This window comes from Lissotriton vulgaris, chromosome 1_1 (genome assembly GCF_964263255.1).
Source record: "Lissotriton vulgaris chromosome 1_1, aLisVul1.2, whole genome shotgun sequence".
Classification (NCBI taxonomy): Eukaryota; Metazoa; Chordata; class Amphibia; order Caudata; family Salamandridae; genus Lissotriton; species Lissotriton vulgaris.
The window spans coordinates 233,972,299-233,992,174 of record NC_141685.1 but is presented as its reverse complement, the minus strand read 5'-3'; the positions used below and the strand labels follow the sequence as shown (position 1 = coordinate 233,992,174).

General features: G+C 40.3%; 7 non-coding genes across 7 annotated transcripts; all 7 read left to right on the top strand.

The window, feature by feature from the left end:
* Positions 1–1,338: 1,338 nt before the first annotated feature.
* Positions 1,339–1,411, top strand: TRNAQ-CUG (transfer RNA glutamine (anticodon CUG)). The gene has a single exon. It is a non-coding gene; the product is annotated as a tRNA-Gln (tRNA).
* Positions 1,412–2,389: 978 nt separating this feature from the next.
* TRNAQ-CUG (transfer RNA glutamine (anticodon CUG)) lies at positions 2,390–2,462 on the top strand. Its single transcript has one exon. It is a non-coding gene; the product is annotated as a tRNA-Gln (tRNA).
* A 7,160-nt stretch (positions 2,463–9,622) lies between these two features.
* Positions 9,623–9,695, top strand: TRNAK-CUU (transfer RNA lysine (anticodon CUU)). Its single transcript has one exon. It is a non-coding gene; the product is annotated as a tRNA-Lys (tRNA).
* A 3,615-nt stretch (positions 9,696–13,310) lies between these two features.
* On the top strand, positions 13,311–13,383 carry TRNAQ-CUG (transfer RNA glutamine (anticodon CUG)). The gene has a single exon. It is a non-coding gene; the product is annotated as a tRNA-Gln (tRNA).
* A 756-nt stretch (positions 13,384–14,139) lies between these two features.
* Positions 14,140–14,212, top strand: TRNAK-CUU (transfer RNA lysine (anticodon CUU)). The gene has a single exon. It is a non-coding gene; the product is annotated as a tRNA-Lys (tRNA).
* Positions 14,213–14,361: 149 nt separating this feature from the next.
* Positions 14,362–14,434, top strand: TRNAQ-CUG (transfer RNA glutamine (anticodon CUG)). Its single transcript has one exon. It is a non-coding gene; the product is annotated as a tRNA-Gln (tRNA).
* A 756-nt stretch (positions 14,435–15,190) lies between these two features.
* On the top strand, positions 15,191–15,263 carry TRNAK-CUU (transfer RNA lysine (anticodon CUU)). The gene has a single exon. It is a non-coding gene; the product is annotated as a tRNA-Lys (tRNA).
* The last annotated feature ends 4,613 nt before the right edge of the window (positions 15,264–19,876 follow it).

Genomic DNA, 19,876 nt, shown 5'->3' with positions numbered 1-19,876 from the left:
AACACACAGGGGAATTAGCTCAAATGGTAGAGCGCTCGCTTAGCATGCAAGAGGTAGCGGGATCAATGCCCGGCTAGCTCAGTCGGTAAAGCATGAGACTCTTAATCTCAGGGTTGTGGGTTCGATCCCCACTTTGGGCGAAAACGAGTAATTTTTGCCTGAATATTGCATTGACTCTCATAATATGGAGATTAATCTTGCATTAGACCTGCAATAACTCCCAAAAATTGTCCAGGAATGGATTTCCTTCATAAAAAATTATTAGTCTGCATACCATCTTGAAGTGGGAGCCCGGCTAGCTCAGTCGGTAGAGCATGAGACTCTTAATCTCAGGGTTGTAGGTTCGAGCCCCACGTTGGGCGAAAATGAGTAATTTTTGCTGGACTCTCATAATCTGGTGATTATTCTTGCATTAGACATGCAATAACTATCAAAAATGGTATCTCCCTTGGTTTCTCATTGGTGGGAAATTTAACTTCAAGATTAGGTAGGTATGAGTCTAGATGAACACACCACAATATCACTCATATTCGAGTAGTAAACAGGCCAACCTGAACTGTAAAACATCCCATAAGTGGAGGTAAGGCATAAGTTAGGAGTGAACTGAACACTGTTATGGGCAATTGGACTTCAAATAAAGTGTGGAAGGCAGCGAGGTTACTTTTTTCATGTTATGCAGATTAAACACACAGGGGAATTAGCTCAAATGGTAGAGCGCTCGCTTAGCATGCGAGAGATAGCGGGATCGATGCCTGCATTCTCCATTATAAAATTTGCATACATTTTATTTTTAACTTGTCATTGCCAAGGTCATTGCAGAGTAAGAACAGAAAAATCACAGATGGCTTTCAAATATGGTCTCATTATAACAACTAAAGTGGTTTAATCAAAAGGGTTCAGGTATTCTTTAGCATGTGGGAGGAATTTGAATTCTTATGCAATCTCAAAATGAAGTTCTCACAACTTCCGTTTTCATTTTCTCTTATTTTTTTTGACACCCTGTCCTCTGAAGGATGTATAAATCTGGCTTTCCTTGCAAAACAAGAGTAGAGGAATATCCAGGATTTGATTTTTTTCACAAAAAGGGATTGGTCTGCATACTGTCTTAAGTAGGGAGCCCGGCTAACTCAGTCGGTAGAGCATGAGACTCTAAATCTCAGGGTCGTGGGTTCGAGCCCCACGTTGGGCGAAAACAAGTAATTTTTGCCTGAATATTGCATTGACTCTCATAATATGGAGATTAATCTTGCATTAGACCTGCAATAACTCCCAAAAATTGTCCAGGAATGGATTTCCTTCATAAAAAATGATTAGTCTGCATACCATCTTGAAGAGGGAGCCCGGCTAGCTCAGTCGGTAGAGCATGAGACTCTGAATCTCAGGGTCGTGGGTTCGAGCCCCACTTTGGGCGAAAATGAGTAATTTTTGCTGGACTCTCATAATCTGGTGATTATTCTTGCATTAGACATGCAATAACTATCAAAAATGGTATCTCCCTTGGTTTCTCATTGGTGGGAAATTTAACTTCAAGATTAGGTAGGGTATGAGTCTAGATGAACACACCACAATATCACTCATATTCGAGTAGTAAACAGGCCAACCTGAACTGTAAAACATCCCATAAGTGGAGGTAAGGCATAAGTTAGGAGTGAACTGAACACTGTTATGGGCAATTGGACTGCAAATAAAGTGTGGAAGGCAGTGAGGTAACTTTTTTCATGTTATGCAGATTAAACACACAGGGGAATTAGCTCAAATGGTAGAGTGCTCGCTTAGCATGCGAAAGGTAGCGGGATCGATGCCCGCATTCTCCATTATAAAATTTGCATACATTTTATTTTTAACTTGTCATTGCCCATGGTCATTGCAGAGTAAGAACAGAAAAATCACAGATGGCTTTCAAATATGGTCTCAATATAACAACTAAAGTGGTTTAATCAAAAGGGTTCAGGTATTCTTTAGCATGTGAGAGGAATTTGAATTCTTATGCAATCTCAAAATGAAGTTCTCACAACTTCCGTTTTCATTTTCTCTTATTTTTTTTGGCACTCTGTCCTCTGAAGGATGTATAAATCTGGCTTTCCTTGCAAAACAAGAGTAGAGGAATATCCAGGATTTGATTTTTTTCACAAAAAGGGATTGGTCTGCATACTGTCTTAAGGAGGGAGCCCGGCTAGCTCAGTCGGTAGAGCATGAGACTCTTAATCTCAGGGTCGTGGGTTCGAGCCCCACGTTGGGCGAAAACAAGTAATTTTTGCCTGAATATTGCATTGACTCTCATAATATGGAGATTAATCTTGAATTAGACCTGCAATAACTCCCAAAAATTGTCCAGGAATGGATTTCCTTCATAAAAAATGATTAGTCTGCATACCATCTTGAAGTGGGAGCCCGGCTAGCTCAGTCGGTAGAGCATGAGACTCTGAATCTCAGGGTCGTGGGTTCGAGCCCCACGTTGGGCGAAAATGAGTAATTTTTGCTGGACTCTCATAATCTGGTGATTATTCTTGCATTAGACATGCAATAACTATCAAAAATGGTATCTCCCTTGGTTTCTCATTGGTGGGAAATTTAACTTCAAGATTAGGTAGGGTATGAGTCTAGATGAACACACCACAATATCACTCATATTCGAGTAGTAAACAGGCCAACCTGAACTGTAAAACATCCCATAAGTGGAGGTAAGGCATAAGTTAGGAGTGAACTGAACACTGTTATGGGCAATTGGACTGCAAATAAAGTGTGGAAGGCAGTGAGGTTACTTTTTTCATGTTATGCAGATTAAACACACAGGGGAATTAGCTCAAATGGTAGAGTGCTCGCTTAGCATGCGAAAGGTAGCGGGATCGATGCCTGCATTCTCCATTATAAAATGTGCATACATTTTATTTTTAACTTGCCATTGCCCATGGTCATTGCAGAGTAAGAACAGAAAAATCACAGATGGCTTTCAAATATGGTCTCAATATAACAACTAAAGTGGTTTAATCAAAAGGGTTCAGGTATTCTTTAGCATGTGAGAGGAATTTGAATTCTTATGCAATCTCAAAATGAAGTTCTCACAACTTCCGTTTTCATTTTCTCTTATTTTTTTTGGCACTCTGTCCTCTGAAGGATGTATAAATCTGGCTTTCCTTGCAAAACAAGAGTAGAGGAATATCCAGGATTTGATTTTTTTCACAAAAAGGGATTGGTCTGCATACTGTCTTAAGGAGGGAGCCCGGCTAGCTCAGTCGGTAGAGCATGAGACTCTTAATCTCAGGGTCGTGGGTTCGAGCCCCACGTTGGGCGAAAACGAGTAATTTTTGCCTGAATATTGCATTGACTCTCATAATATGGAGATTAATCTTGCATTAGACCTGCAATAACTCCCAAAAATTGTCCAGGAATGGATTTCCTTCATAAAAAATGATTAGTCTGCATACCAGCTTGAAGTGGGAGCCCGGCTAGCTCAGTCGGTAGAGCATGAGACTCTTAATCTCAGGGTCGTGGGTTCGAGCCCCACGTTGGGTGAAAATGAGTAATTTTTGCTGGACTCTCATAATCTGGTGATTATTCTTGCATTAGACATGCAATAACTATCAAAAATGGTATCTGCCTTGGTTTCTCATTGGTGGGAAATTTAACTTCAAGATTAGGTAGGGTATGAGTCTAGATGAACACACCACAATATCACTCATATTCGAGTAGTAAACAGGCCAACCTGAACTGTAAAACATCCCATAAGTGGAGGTAAGGCATAAGTTAGGAGTGAACTGAACACTGTTATGGGCAATTGGACTTCAAATAAAGTGTGGAAGGCAGTGAGGTTACTTTTTTCATGTTATGCAGATTAAACACACAGGGGAATTAGCTCAAATGGTAGAGCGCTCGCTTAGCATGCAAGAGGTAGCGGGATCGATGCCCGGCTAGCTCAGTCGGTAGAGCATGAGACTCTTAATCTCAGGGTTGTGGGTTCGATCCCCACTTTGGGCGAAAACGAGTAATTTTTGCCTGAATATTGCATTGACTCTCATAATATGGAGATTAATCTTGCATTAGACCTGCAATAACTCCCAAAAATTGTCCAGGAATGGATTTCCTTCATAAAAAATTATTAGTCTGCATACCATCTTGAAGTGGGAGCCCGGCTAGCTCAGTCGGTAGAGCATGAGACTCTTAATCTCAGAGTTGTAGGTTCGAGCCCCACGTTGGGCGAAAACGAGTAATTTTTGCTGGACTCTCATAATCTGGTGATTATTCTTGCATTAGACATGCAATAACTATCAAAAATGGTATCTCCCTTGGGTTCTCATTGGTGGGAAATGTAACTTCAAGATTTGGTAGGTATGAGTCTAGATGAACACACCACAATATCACTCATATTCGAGTAGTAAACAGGCCAACCTGAACTGTAAAACATCCCATAAGTGGAGGTAAGGCATAAGTTAGGAGTGAACTGAACACTGTTATGGGCAATTGGACTTCAAATAAAGTGTGGAAGGCAGTGAGGTTACTTTTTTCATGTTATGCAGATTAAACACACAGGGGAATTAGCTCAAATGGTAGAGCGCTCGCTTAGCATGCGAGAGATAGCGGGATCGATGCCCGCATTCTCCATTATAAAATTTGCATACATTTTATTTTTAACTTGTCATTGCCAAGGTCATTGCAGAGTAAGAACAGAAAAATCACAGATGGCTTTCAAATATGGTCTCATTATAACAACTAAAGTGGTTTAATCAAAAGGGTTCAGGTATTCTTTAGCATGTGAGAGGAATTTGAATTCTTATGCAATCTCAAAATGAAGTTCTCACAACTTCCGTTTTCATTTTCTCTTATTTTTTTTTACACTCTGTCCTCTGAAGGATGTATAAATCTGGCTTTCCTTGCAAAACAAGAGTAGAGGAATATCCAGGATTTGATTTTTTTCACAAAAAGGGATTGGTCTGCATACTGTCTTAAGGAGGGAGCCCGGCTAACTCAGTCGGTAGAGCATGAGACTCTTAATCTCAGGGTCGTGGGTTCGAGCCCCACGTTGTGCGAAAACAAGTAATTTTTGCCTGAATATTGCATTGACTCTCATAATATGGAGATTAATCTTGCATTAGACCTGCAATAACTCCCAAAAATTGTCCAGGAATGGATTTCCTTCATAAAAAATGATTAGTCTGCATACCATCTTGAAGTGGGATCCCGGCTAGCTCAGTCGGTAGAGCATGAGACTCTTAATCTCAGGGTCGTGGGTTCGAGCCCCACGTTGGGTGAAAATGAGTAATTTTTGCTGGACTCTCATAATCTTTTGATTATTCTTGCATTAGACATGCAATAACTATCAAAAATTGTATCTCCCTTGGTTTCTCATTGGTGGGAAATGTAACTTCAAGATTTGGAAGGTATGAGTCTAGATGAACACACCACAATATCACTCATATTCGAGTAGTAAACAGGCCAACCTGAACTGTAAAACATCCCATAAGTGGAGGTAAGGCATAAGTTAGGAGTGAACTGAACACTGTTATGGGCAATTGGACTTCAAATAAAGTGTGGAAGGCAGTGAGGTTACTTTTTTCATGTTATGCAGATTAAACACACAGGGGAATTAGCTCAAATGGTAGAGCGCTCGCTTAGCATGCGAGAGGTAGCAGGATCGATGCCCGCATTCTCCATTATAAAATTTGCATACATTTTATTTTTAACTTGTCATTGCCAAGGTCATTGCAGAGTAAGAACAGAAAAATCACAGATGGCTTTCAAATATGGTCTCATTATAACAACTAAAGTGGTTTAATCAAAAGGGTTCAGGTATTCTTTAGCATGTGAGAGGAATTTGAATTCATATGCAATCTCAAAATGAAGTTCTCACAACTTCCGTTTTCATTTTCTCTTAATTTTTTTTGACACTCTGTCCTCTGAAGGATGTATAAATCTGGCTTTCCTTGCAAAACAAGAGTAGAGGAATATCCAGGATTTGATTTTCTTCACAAAAAGGGATTGGTCTGCATACTGTCTTAAGGAGGGAGCCAGGCTAGCTCAGTCGGTAGAGCATGAGACTCTTAATCTCAGGGTCGTGAGTTCGAGCCCCACGTTGGGCGAAAACGAGTAATTTTTGCTGGACTCTCATAATCTGGTGATTATTCTTGCATTAGACATGCAATAACTATCAAAAATGGTATCTCCCTTGGTTTCTCATTGGTGGGAAATTTAACTTCAAGATTAGGTAGGGTATGAGTCTAGATGAACACACCACAATATCACTCATATTCGAGTAGTAAACAGGCCAACCTGAACTGTAAAACATCCCATAAGTGGAGGTAAGGCATAAGTTAGGAGTGAACTGAACACTGTTATGGGCAATTGGACTTCAAATAAAGTGTGGAAGGCAGTGAGGTTACTTTTTCATGTTATGCAGATTAAACACACAGGGGAATTAGCTCAAATGGTAGAGCGCTCGCTTAGCATGTGAGAGGTAGCGGGATCGATGCCCATTCTCCATTATAAAATTTGCATACATTTTATTTTTAACTTGTCATTGCCAAGGTCATTGCAGAGTAAGAACAGAAAAATCACAGATGGCTTTCAAATATGGTCTCATTATAACAACTAAAGTGGTTTAATCAAAAGGGTTCCGGTATTCTTTAGCATGTGAGAGGAATTTGAATTCTTATGCAATCTCAAAATGAAGTTCTCACAACTTCCATTTTCATTTTCTCTTATTTTTTTTGACACTCTGTCCTCTGAAGGATGTATAAATCTGGCTTTCCTTGCAAAACAAGAGTAGAGGAATATCCAGGATTTGATTTTCTTCACAAAAAGGGATTGGTCTGCATACTGTTTTAAGGAGGGAACCCGGCTAGCTCAGTCGGTAGAGCCTGAGACTCTTAATCTCAGGGTCGTGGGTTCGAGCCCCACGTTGGGCGAAAACGAGTAATTTTTGCCTGGATATTGCATTGACTCTCATAATATGGAGATTAATCTTGCATTAGACCTGCAATAACTCCCAAAAATTGTCCAGGAATGGATTTCCTTCATAAAAAATGATTAGTCTGCATACCAGCTTGAAGTGGGAGCCTGGCTAGCTCAGTCGGTAGAGCATGAGACTCTTAATCTCAGGGTCGTGGGTTCGAGCCCCACATTGGGTGAAAATGAGTAATTTTTGCTGGACTCTCATAATCTGGTGATTATTCTTGCATTAGACATGCAATAACTATCAAAAATGGTATCTGCCTTGGTTTCTCATTGGTGGGAAATTTAACTTCAAGATTAGGTAGGGTATGAGTCTAGATGAACACACCACAACATCACTCATATTCGAGTAGTAAACAGGCCAACCTGAACTGTAAAACATCCCATAAGTGGAGGTAAGGCATAAGTTAGGAGTGAACTGAACACTGTTATGGGCAATTGGACTTCAAATAAAGTGTGGAAGGCAGTGAGGTTACTTTTTTCATGTTATGCAGATTAAACACACAGGGGAATTAGCTCAAATGGTAGAGCGCTCGCTTAGCATGCAAGAGGTAGCGGGATCGATGCCCGGCTAGCTCAGTTGGTAGAGCATGAGACTCTTAATCTCAGGGTTGTGGGTTCGATCCCCACTTTGGGTGAAAACGAGTAATTTTTGCCTGAATATTGCATTGACTCTCATAATATGGAGATTAATCTTGCATTAGACCTGAAATAACTCCCAAAAATTGTCCAGGAATGGATTTCCTTCATAAAAAATTATTAGTCTGCATACCATCTTGAAGTGGGAGCCCGGCTAGCTCAGTCGGTAGAGCATGAGACTCTTAATCTCAGGGTTGTAGGTTCGAGCCCCACGTTGGGCGAAAATGAGTAATTTTTGCTGGACTCTCATAATCTGGTGATTATTCTTGCATTAGACATGCAATAACTATCAGAAATGGTATCTCCCTTGGTTTCTCATTGGTGGGAAATTTAACTTCAAGATTAGCTAGGGTATGAGTCTAGATGAACACAGCGCAATATCACTCATATTCGAGTAGTAAACAGGCCAACCTGAACTGTAAAACATCCCATAAGTGGAGGTAAGGCATAAGTTAGGAGTGAACTGAACACTGTTATGGGCAATTGGACTTCAAATAAAGTGTGGAACGCAGTATGGTTACTTTTTTCATGTTATGCAGATTAAACACACAGGGGAATTAGCTCAAATAGTAAAGCGCTCGCTTAGCATGCGAGAGGTAGCGGGCTCGATGCCCGCATTCTCCATTATGAAATTTGCATACATTTTATTTTTAACTTGTCATTGCCAAGGTCATTGCAGAGTAAGAAGAGAAAAATCACAGATGGCTTTCAAATATGGTCTCATTATAACAACTAAAGTGGTTTAATCAAAAGGGTTCAGGTATTCTTTAGCATGTGAGAGGAATTTGAATTCTTATGCAATCTCGAAATGAAGTTTTCACAACTTCCATTTTCATTTTCTCTTATTTTGTTTGACACTCTGTCCTCTGAAGGATGTATAAATCAGGCTTTCCTTGCAAAACAAGAGTAGAGGAATATCCAGGATTTGATTTTCTTCACAAAAAGGGATTGGTCTGCATACTGTCTTAAGGAGGGAGCCCGGCTAGCTCAGTCGGTAGAGCATGAGACTCTTAATCTCAGGGTCGTGGGTTCGAGCCCCACGTTGGGTGAAAATGAGTAATTTTTTCCTGAATATTGCATTGACTCTCATAATATGGAGATTAATCTTGCATTAGACCTGCAATAACTCCCAAAAATTGTCCAGGAATGGATTTCCTTCATAAAAAATGATTAGTCTGCATACCATCTTGAAGTGGGAGCCCGGCTAGCTCAGTCGGTAGAGCATGAGACTCTTAATCTCAGGGTCGTGGGTTCGAGCCCCACGTTGGGCGAAAATGAGCAATTTTTGCTGGATTATTGCATTGACTCTCATAATCTGGTGAATATTCTTGCATTAGACATGCAATAACTATCAGAAATGGTATCTCCCTTGGTTTCTCATTGGTGGGAAATTTAACTTCAAGATTAGCTAGGGTATGAGTCTAGATGAACACAGCGCAATATCACTCATATTCGAGTAGTAAACAGGCCAACCTGAACTGTAAAACATCCCATAAGTGGAGGTAAGGCATAAGTTAGGAGTGAACTGAACACTGTTATGGGCAATTGGACTTCAAATAAAGTGTGGAACGCAGTAAGGTTACTTTTTTCATGTTATGCAGATTAAACACACAGGGGAATTAGCTCAAATAGTAAAGCGCTCGCTTAGCATGCGAGAGGTAGCGGGCTCGATGCCCGCATTCTCCATTATGAAATTTGCATACATTTTATTTTTAACTTGTCATTGCCAAGGTCATTGCAGAGTAAGAAGAGAAAAATCACAGATGGCTTTCAAATATGGTCTCATTATAACAACTAAAGTGGTATAATCAAAAGGGTTCAGGTATTCTTTAGCATGTGAGAGGAATTTGAATTCTTATGCAATCTCGAAATAAAGTTTTCACAACTTCCATTTTCATTTTCTCTTATTTTGTTTGACACTCTGTCCTCTGAAGGATGTATAAATCAGGCTTTCCTTGCAAAACAAGAGTAGAGGAATATCCAGGATTTGATTTTCTTCACAAAAAGGGATTGGTCTGCATACTGTCTTAAGGAGGGAGCCCGGCTAGCTCAGTCGGTAGAGCATGAGACTCTTAATCTCAGGGTCGTGGGTTCGAGCCCCACGTTGGGCGAAAACGAGTAATTTTTGCCTGAATATTGCATTGACTCTCATAATATGGAGATTAATCTTGCATTAGACCTGCAATAACTCCCAAAAATTGTCCAGGAATGGATTTCCTTCATAAAAAATGATTAGTCTGCATACCAGCTTTAAGTGGGAGCCCGGCTAGCTCAGTCGGTAGAGCATGAGACTCTTAATCTCAGGGTCGTGGGTTCGAGCCCCACGTTGGGTGAAAATTAGTAATTTTTGCTGGACTCTCATAATCTGGTGATTATTCTTGCATTAGACATGCAATAACTATCAAAAATGGTATCTGCCTTGGTTTCTCATTGGTGGGAAATTTAACTTCAAGATTAGGTAGGGTATGAGTCTAGATGAACACACCACAATATCACTCATATTCGAGTAGTAAACAGGCCAACCTGAACTGTAAAACATCCCATAAGTGGAGGTAAGGCATAAGTTAGGAGTGAACTGAACACTGTTATGGGCAATTGGACTTCAAATAAAGTGTGGAAGGCAGTGAGGTTACTTTTTTCATGTTATGCAGATTAAACACACAGGGGAATTAGCTCAAATGGTAGAGCGCTCGCTTAGCATGCAAGAGGTAGCGGGATCGATGCCCGGCTAGCTCAGTCGGTAGAGCATGAGACTCTTAATCTCAGGGTTGTGGGTTCGATCCCCACTTTGGGCGAAAACGAGTAATTTTTGCCTGAATATTGCATTGACTCTCATAATATGGAGATTAATCTTGCATTAGACCTGCAATAACTCCCAAAAATTGTCCAGGAATGGATTTCCTTCATAAAAAATTATTAGTCTGCATACCATCTTGAAGTGGGAGCCCGGCTAGCTCAGTCGGTAGAGCATGAGACTCTTAATCTCAGGGTTGTAGGTTCGAGCCCCACGTTGGGCGAAAATGAGTAATTTTTGCTGGACTCTCATAATCTGGTGATTATTCTTGCATTAGACATGCAATAACTATCAAAAATGGTATCTCCCTTGGTTTCTCATTGGTGGGAAATGTAACTTCAAGATTTGGTAGGTATGAGTCTAGATGAACACACCACAATATCACTCATATTCGAGTAGTAAACAGGCCAACCTGAACTGTAAAACATCCCATAAGTGGAGGTAAGGCATAAGTTAGGAGTGAACTGAACACTGTTATGGGCAATTGGACTTCAAATAAAGTGTGGAAGGCAGTGAGGTTACTTTTTTCATGTTATGCAGATTGAACACACAGGGGAATTAGCTCAAATGGTAGAGCGCTCGCTTAGCATGCGAGAGATAGCGGGATCGATGCCCGCATTCTCCATTATAAAATTTGCATACATTTTATTTTTAACTTGTCATTGCCAAGGTCATTGCAGAGTAAGAACAGAAAAATCACAGATGGCTTTCAAATATGGTCTCATTATAACAACTAAAGTGGTTTAATCAAAAGGGTTCAGGTATTCTTTAGCATGTGAGAGGAATTTGAATTCTTATGCAATCTCAAAATGAAGTTCTCACAACTTCCGTTTTCATTTTCTCTTATTTTTTTTTACACTCTGTCCTCTGAAGGATGTATAAATCTGGCTTTCCTTGCAAAACAAGAGTAGAGGAATATCCAGGATTTGATTTTTTTCACAAAAAGGGATTGGTCTGCATACTGTCTTAAGGAGGGAGCCCGGCTAACTCAGTCGGTAGAGCATGAGACTCTTAATCTCCGGGTCGTGGGTTCGAGCCCCACGTTGTGCGAAAACAAGTAATTTTTGCCTGAATATTGCATTGACTCTCATAATATGGAGATTAATCTTGCATTAGACCTGCAATAACTCCAAAAAATTGTCCAGGAATGGATTTCCTTCATAAAAAATGATTAGTCTGCATACCATCTTGAAGTGGGATCCCGGCTAGCTCAGTCGGTAGAGCATGAGACTCTTATTCTCAGGGTCGTGGGTTCGAGCCCCACGTTGGGTGAAAATGAGTAATTTTTGCTGGACTCTCATAATCTGGTGATTATTCTTGCATTAGACATGCAATAACTATCAAAAATGGCATCTGCCTTGGTTTCTCATTGGTGGGAAATTTAACTTCAAGATTAGGTAGGGTATGAGTCTAGATGAACACACCACAATATCACTCATATTCGAGTAGTAAACAGGCCAACCTGAACTGTAAAACATCCCATAAGTGGAGGTAAGGCATAAGTTAGGAGTGAACTGAACACTGTTATGGGCAATTGGACTTCAAATAAAGTTTGGAAGGCAGTGAGGTTACTTTTTTCATGTTATGCAGATTAAACACACAGGGGAATTAGCTCAAATGGTAGAGCGCTCGCTTAGCATGCAAGAGGTAGCGGGATCAATGCCCGGCTAGCTCAGTTGGTAAAGCATGAGACTCTTAATCTCAGGGTTGTGGGTTCGATCCCCACTTTGGGCGAAAACGAGTAATTTTTGCCTGAATATTGCATTGACTCTCATAATATGGAGATTAATCTTGCATTAGACCTGCAATAACTCCCAAAAATTGTCCAGGAATGGATTTCCTTCATAAAAAATTATTAGTCTGCATACCATCTTGAAGTGGGAGCCCGGCTAGCTCAGTCGGTAGAGCATGAGACTCTTAATCTCAGGGTTGTAGGTTCGAGCCCCACGTTGGGCGAAAATGAGTAATTTTTGCTGGACTCTCATAATCTGGTGATTATTCTTGCATTAGACATGCAATAACTATCAAAAATGGTATCTCCCTTGGTTTCTCATTGGTGGGAAATTTAACTTCAAGATTAGGTAGGTATGAGTCTAGATGAACACACCACAATATCACTCATATTCGAGTAGTAAACAGGCCAACCTGAACTGTAAAACATCCCATAAGTGGAGGTAAGGCATAAGTTAGGAGTGAACTGAACACTGTTATGGGCAATTGGACTTCAAATAAAGTGTGGAAGGCAGCGAGGTTACTTTTTTCATGTTATGCAGATTAAACACACAGGGGAATTAGCTCAAATGGTAGAGCGCTCGCTTAGCATGCGAGAGATAGCGGGATCGATGCCTGCATTCTCCATTATAAAATTTGCATACATTTTATTTTTAACTTGTCATTGCCAAGGTCATTGCAGAGTAAGAACAGAAAAATCACAGATGGCTTTCAAATATGGTCTCATTATAACAACTAAAGTGGTTTAATCAAAAGGGTTCAGGTATTCTTTAGCATGTGGGAGGAATTTGAATTCTTATGCAATCTCAAAATGAAGTTCTCACAACTTCCGTTTTCATTTTCTCTTATTTTTTTTGACACCCTGTCCTCTGAAGGATGTATAAATCTGGCTTTCCTTGCAAAACAAGAGTAGAGGAATATCCAGGATTTGATTTTTTTCACAAAAAGGGATTGGTCTGCATACTGTCTTAAGTAGGGAGCCCGGCTAACTCAGTCGGTAGAGCATGAGACTCTAAATCTCAGGGTCGTGGGTTCGAGCCCCACGTTGGGCGAAAACAAGTAATTTTTGCCTGAATATTGCATTGACTCTCATAATATGGAGATTAATCTTGCATTAGACCTGCAATAACTCCCAAAAATTGTCCAGGAATGGATTTCCTTCATAAAAAATGATTAGTCTGCATACCATCTTGAAGAGGGAGCCCGGCTAGCTCAGTCGGTAGAGCATGAGACTCTGAATCTCAGGGTCGTGGGTTCGAGCCCCACTTTGGGCGAAAATGAGTAATTTTTGCTGGACTCTCATAATCTGGTGATTATTCTTGCATTAGACATGCAATAACTATCAAAAATGGTATCTCCCTTGGTTTCTCATTGGTGGGAAATTTAACTTCAAGATTAGGTAGGGTATGAGTCTAGATGAACACACCACAATATCACTCATATTCGAGTAGTAAACAGGCCAACCTGAACTGTAAAACATCCCATAAGTGGAGGTAAGGCATAAGTTAGGAGTGAACTGAACACTGTTATGGGCAATTGGACTGCAAATAAAGTGTGGAAGGCAGTGAGGTTACTTTTTTCATGTTATGCAGATTAAACACACAGGGGAATTAGCTCAAATGGTAGAGTGCTCGCTTAGCATGCGAAAGGTAGCGGGATCGATGCCCGCATTCTCCATTATAAAATTTGCATACATTTTATTTTTAACTTGTCATTGCCCATGGTCATTGCAGAGTAAGAACAGAAAAATCACAGATGGCTTTCAAATATGGTCTCAATATAACAACTAAAGTGGTTTAATCAAAAGGGTTCAGGTATTCTTTAGCATGTGAGAGGAATTTGAATTCTTATGCAATCTCAAAATGAAGTTCTCACAACTTCCGTTTTCATTTTCTCTTATTTTTTTTGGCACTCTGTCCTCTGAAGGATGTATAAATCTGGCTTTCCTTGCAAAACAAGAGTAGAGGAATATCCAGGATTTGATTTTTTTCACAAAAAGGGATTGGTCTGCATACTGTCTTAAGGTGGGAGCCCGGCTAGCTCAGTCGGTAGAGCATGAGACTCTTAATCTCAGGGTCGTGGGTTCGAGCCCCACGTTGGGCGAAAACAAGTAATTTTTGCCTGAATATTGCATTGACTCTCATAATATGGAGATTAATCTTGAATTAGACCTGCAATAACTCCCAAAAATTGTCCAGGAATGGATTTCCTTCATAAAAAATGATTAGTCTGCATACCATCTTGAAGTGGGAGCCCGGCTAGCTCAGTCGGTAGAGCATGAGACTCTGAATCTCAGGGTCGTGGGTTCGAGCCCCACGTTGGGCGAAAATGAGTAATTTTTGCTGGACTCTCATAATCTGGTGATTATTCTTGCATTAGACATGCAATAACTATCAAAAATGGTATCTCCCTTGGTTTCTCATTGGTGGGAAATTTAACTTCAAGATTAGGTAGGGTATGAGTCTAGATGAACACACCACAATATCACTCATATTCGAGTAGTAAACAGGCCAACCTGAACTGTAAAACATCCCATAAGTGGAGGTAAGGCATAAGTTAGGAGTGAACTGAACACTGTTATGGGCAATTGGACTGCAAATAAAGTGTGGAAGGCAGTGAGGTTACTTTTTTCATGTTATGCAGATTAAACACACAGGGGAATTAGCTCAAATGGTAGAGTGCTCGCTTAGCATGCGAAAGGTAGCGGGATCGATGCCCGCATTCTCCATTATAAAATGTGCATACATTTTATTTTTAACTTGTCATTGCCCATGGTCATTGCAGAGTAAGAACAGAAAAATCACAGATGGCTTTCAAATATGGTCTCAATATAACAACTAAAGTGGTTTAATCAAAAGGGTTCAGGTATTCTTTAGCATGTGAGAGGAATTTGAATTCTTATGCAATCTCAAAATGAAGTTCTCACAACTTCCGTTTTCATTTTCTCTTATTTTTTTTGGCACTCTGTCCTCTGAAGGATGTATAAATCTGGCTTTCCTTGCAAAACAAGAGTAGAGGAATATCCAGGATTTGATTTTTTTCACAAAAAGGGATTGGTCTGCATACTGTCTTAAGGAGGGAGCCCGGCTAGCTCAGTCGGTAGAGCATGAGACTCTTAATCTCAGGGTCGTGGGTTCGAGCCCCACGTTGGGCGAAAACGAGTAATTTTTGCCTGAATATTGCATTGACTCTCATAATATGGAGATTAATCTTGCATTAGACCTGCAATAACTCCCAAAAATTGTCCAGGAATGGATTTCCTTCATAAAAAATGATTAGTCTGCATACCAGCTTGAAGTGGGAGCCCGGCTAGCTCAGTCGGTAGAGCATGAGACTCTTAATCTCAGGGTCGTGGGTTCGAGCCCCACGTTGGGTGAAAATGAGTAATTTTTGCTGGACTCTCATAATCTGGTGATTATTCTTGCATTAGACATGCAATAACTATCAAAAATGGTATCTGCCTTGGTTTCTCATTGGTGGGAAATTTAACTTCAAGATTAGGTAGGGTATGAGTCTAGATGAACACACCACAATATCACTCATATTCGAGTAGTAAACAGGCCAACCTGAACTGTAAAACATCCCATAAGTGGAGGTAAGGCATAAGTTAGGAGTGAACTGAACACTGTTATGGGCAATTGGACTTCAAATAAAGTGTGGAAGGCAGTGAGGTTACTTTTTTCATGTTATGCAGATTAAACACACAGGGGAATTAGCTCAAATGGTAGAGCGCTCGCTTAGCATGCAAGAGGTAGCGGGATCGATGCCCGGCTAGCTCAGTCGGTAGAGCATGAGACTCTTAATCTCAGGGTTGTGGGTTCGATCCCCACTTTGGGCGAAAACGAGTAATTTTTGCCTGAATATTGCATTGACTCTCATAATATGGAGATTAATCTTGCATTAGACCTGCAATAACTCCCAAAAATTGTCCAGGAATGGATTTCCTTCATAAAAAATTATTAGTCTGCATACCATCTTGAAGTGGGAGCCCGGCTAGCTCAGTCGGTAGAGCATGAGACTCTTAATCTCAGAGTTGTAGGTTCGAGCCCCACGTTGGGCGAAAATGAGTAATTTTTGCTGGACTCTCATAATCTGGTGATTATTCTTGCATTAGACATGCAATAACTATCAAAAATGGTATCTCCCTTGGGTTCTCATTGGTGGGAAATGTAACTTCAAGATTTGGTAGGTATGAGTCTAGATGAACACACCACAATATCACTCATATTCGAGTAGTAAACAGGCCAACCTGAACTGTAAAACATCCCATAAGTGGAGGTAAGGCATAAGTTAGGAGTGAACTGAACACTGTTATGGGCAATTGGACTTCAAATAAAGTGTGGAAGGCAGTGAGGTTACTTTTTTCATGTTATGCAGATTGAACACACAGGGGAATTAGCTCAAATGGTAGAGCGCTCGCTTAGCATGCGAGAGATAGCGGGATCGATGCCCGCATTCTCCATTATAAAATTTGCATACATTTTATTTTTAACTTGTCATTGCCAAGGTCATTGCAGAGTAAGAACAGAAAAATCACAGATGGCTTTCAAATATGGTCTCATTATAACAACTAAAGTGGTTTAATCAAAAGGGTTCAGGTATTCTTTAGCATGTGAGAGGAATTTGAATTCTTATGCAATCTCAAAATGAAGTTCTCACAACTTCCGTTTTCATTTTCTCTTATTTTTTTTTACACTCTGTCCTCTGAAGGATGTATAAATCTGGCTTTCCTTGCAAAACAAGAGTAGAGGAATATCCAGGATTTGATTTTTTTCACAAAAAGGGATTGGTCTGCATACTGTCTTAAGGAGGGAGCCCGGCTAACTCAGTCGGTAGAGCATGAGACTCTTAATCTCCGGGTCGTGGGTTCGAGCCCCACGTTGTGCGAAAACAAGTAATTATTGCCTGAATATTGCATTGACTCTCATAATATGGAGATTAATCTTGCATTAGACCTGCAATAACTCCCAAAAATTGTCCAGGAATGGATTTCCTTCATAAAAAATGATTAGTCTGCATACCATCTTGAAGTGGGATCCCGGCTAGCTCAGTCGGTAGAGCATGAGACTCTTAATCTCAGGGTCGTGGGTTCGAGCCCCACGTTGGGTGAAAATGAGTAATTTTTGCTGGACTCTCATAATCTGGTGATTATTCTTGCATTAGACATGCAATAACTATCAAAAATGGTATCTGCCTTGATTTCTCATTGGTGGGAAATTTAACTTCAAGATTAGGTAGGGTATGAGTCTAGATGAACACACCACAATATCACTCATATTCGAGTAGTAAACAGGCCAACCTGAACTGTAAAACATCCCATAAGTGGAGGTAAGGCATAAGTTAGGAGTGAACTGAACACTGTTATGGGCAATTGGACTTCAAATAAAGTTTGGAAGGCAGTGAGGTTACTTTTTTCATGTTATGCAGATTAAACACACACGGGAATTAGCTCAAATGGTAGAGCGCTCGCTTAGCATGCAAGAGGTAGCGGGATCAATGCCCGGCTAGCTCAGTCGGTAAAGCATGAGACTCTTAATCTCAGGGTTGTGGGTTCGATCCCCACTTTGGGCGAAAACGAGTAATTTTTGCCTGAATATTGCATTGACTCTCATAATATGGAGATTAATCTTGCATTAGACCTGCAATAACTCCCAAAAATTGTCCAGGAATGGATTTCCTTCATAAAAAATTATTAGTCTGCATACCATCTTGAAGTGGGAGCCCGGCTAGCTCAGTCGGTAGAGCATGAGACTCTTAATCTCAGGGTTGTAGGTTCGAGCCCCACGTTGGGCGAAAAGGAGTAATTTTTGCTGGACTCTCATAATCTGGTGATTATTCTTGCATTAGACATGCAATAACTATCAAAAATGGTATCTCCCTTGGTTTCTCATTGGTGGGAAATTTAACTTCAAGATTAGGTAGGTATGAGTCTAGATGAACACACCACAATATCACTCATATTCGAGTAGTAAACAGGCCAACCTGAACTGTAAAACATCCCATAAGTGGAGGTAAGGCATAAGTTAGGAGTGAACTGAACACTGTTATGGGCAATTGGACTTCAAATAAAGTGTGGAAGGCAGTGAGGTTACTTTTTTCATGTTATGCAGATTAAACACACAGGGGAATTAGCTCAAATGGTAGAGCGCTCGCTTAGCATGCGAGAGATAGCGGGATCGATGCCTGCATTCTCCATTATAAAATTTGCATACATTTTATTTTTAACTTGTCATTGCCAAGGTCATTGCAGAGTAAGAACAGAAAAATCACAGATGGCTTTCAAATATGGTCTCATTATAACAACTAAAGTGGTTTAATCAAAAGGGTTCAGGTATTCTTTAGCATGTGGGAGGAATTTGAATTCTTATGCAATCTCAAAATGAAGTTCTCACAACTTCCGTTTTCATTTTCTCTTATTTTTTTTGACACTCTGTCCTCTGAAGGATGTATAAATCTGGCTTTCCTTGCAAAACAAGAGTAGAGGAATATCCAGGATTTGATTTTTTTCACAAAAAGGGATTGGTCTGCTTACTGTCTTAAGGAGGGAGCCCGGCTAACTCAGTCGGTAGAGCATGAGACTCTAAATCTCAGGGTCGTGGGTTCGAGCCCCACGTTGGGCGAAAACAAGTAATTTTTGCCTGAATTTTGCATTGACTCTCATAATATGGAGAGTCCAGGAATGGATTTCCTTCATAAAAAATGATTAGTCTGCATACCATGCTCTCAGTCGGTAGAGCATGAGACTCTTAATCTCAGGGTCGTGGGTTCGAGCCCCACGTTGGGCGAAAACGAGTAATTTTTGCCTGAATATTGCATTGACTCTCATAATATGGAGATTAATCTTGCATTAGACCTGCAATAACTCCCAAATATTGTCCAGGAATGGATTTCCTTCATAAAAAATGATTAGTCTGCATACCATCTTGAAGTGGGAGCCCGGCTAGCTCAGTCGGTAGAGCATGAGACTCTTAATCTCAGGGTCGTGGGTTCGAGCCCCACATTGGGTGAAAATGAGTAATTTTTGCTGGATTATTGCATTGACTCTCATAATCTGGTGAATATTCTTGCATTAGACATGCAATAACTATCAGAAATGGTATTTCCCTTGGTTTCTCATTGGTGGGAAATTTAACTTCAAGATTAGCTAGGGTATGAGTCTAGATGAACACACCGCATTATCACTCATATTCGAGTAGTAAACAGGCCAACCTGAACTGTAAAACATCCCATAAGTGGAGGTAAGGCATAAGTTAGGAGTGAACTTAACACTGTTATGGGCAATTGGACTTCAAATAAAGTGTGGAAGGCAGTAAGGTTACTTTTTTCATGTTATGCAGATTAAACACACACGGGAATTAGCTCAAATGGTAGAGCGCTCGCTTCGCATGCGAGAGGTAGCGGGATCGATGCCCGCATTCTCCATTATAAAATTTGCATACATTTTATTTTTACCTTGTCATTGCCAAGGTCATTGCAGAGTAAGAACAAAAAAATCACAGATGGCTTTCAAATATGGTCTCATTATAACAACTAAAGTGGTTTAATCAAAAGGGTTCAGGTATTCTTTAGCATGTGAGAGGAATTTGAATTCTTATGCAATCTCAAAATGAAGTTCTCACAACTTCCATTTTCATTTTCTCTAATTTTTTTTGACACTCTGTCCTCTGAAGGATGTATAAATCTGGCTTTCCTTGCAAAACAAGAGTAGAGGAATATCCAGGATTTGATTTTCTTCACAAAAAGGGATTGGTCTGCATACTGTCTTAA